We start from the raw sequence: 899 nt of genomic DNA, 5'->3' as shown, positions 1-899 counted from the left end.
GAGGCAATGTCCACCAATACATCTACCTGATATCACTGGCTAACAATATATAAAATAAATAACATTTCAAAAGTTAATGTTTGAAAATTAGCAGAAAGCAGACAACAGTTTGAAGTGTGGTTGCTCGGCGATTAACTTTACGCATGTATGTATTCCCAATCAAAATATACGCAGGATGATGAAAGAATTCTGAGCTTTTTTAGAATATATTTAGGAAATACTGAGTACAATTCCGGTACAAAATTTTGCACTAAAAAGTGTTTTCATAATCAATAAAGAAGACTGTATAAAATGAAGTATGCTAATCAATGCAGAAAATATAAAAAAGAAAAATTACAAACTTTTGGAATGAAGATTAGAGAAATATTATATAAATTTGTTAGTTTAAGTAAATTAAATATACAATTAGTAATTCAACACAGGATCTTTTCAGCCACTGGCCCTTTCCAAGCTAAGGCACTATTAAGTACTAATAACTGTAAATTTTGGAAGATATATTTCAATAAGGTAATAAATAGCACTGTACTATAGTGTTAAATAAAGTCTGATCTCAAAGCATGCTCTACCAATCTACAGATATCAGTATATCAGATTTTCCTTTAGTTTTAATCTATTTAGAAATCTGGCTTGGAGGGGAAGCTGGTATCACCAACTTGCAAAGGTGTTGATTAGTGAGCCAATGGTGTAGCACTTTACTCTGCATCCGCACTGTCATAAATAGTTTCTCCATTATCAAGCTGACAGTCAATCATGTCTGGGATCAGGGGAAGTAAAATAGCAGCCAAAAATATTGGGATACAAAAAGAAAAAAAGGGAAGCAAAAATTATAGACTATTATTCCTTAAAAAATTCATATAATATTTCCAATAAGTTTATCATTACCTACAGTAATCATCAAG

This window comes from Penaeus monodon, chromosome 29, assembly GCF_015228065.2.
Source record: "Penaeus monodon isolate SGIC_2016 chromosome 29, NSTDA_Pmon_1, whole genome shotgun sequence".
Classification (NCBI taxonomy): domain Eukaryota; kingdom Metazoa; phylum Arthropoda; class Malacostraca; order Decapoda; family Penaeidae; genus Penaeus; species Penaeus monodon.
This window is presented reverse-complemented; position numbering follows the sequence as displayed.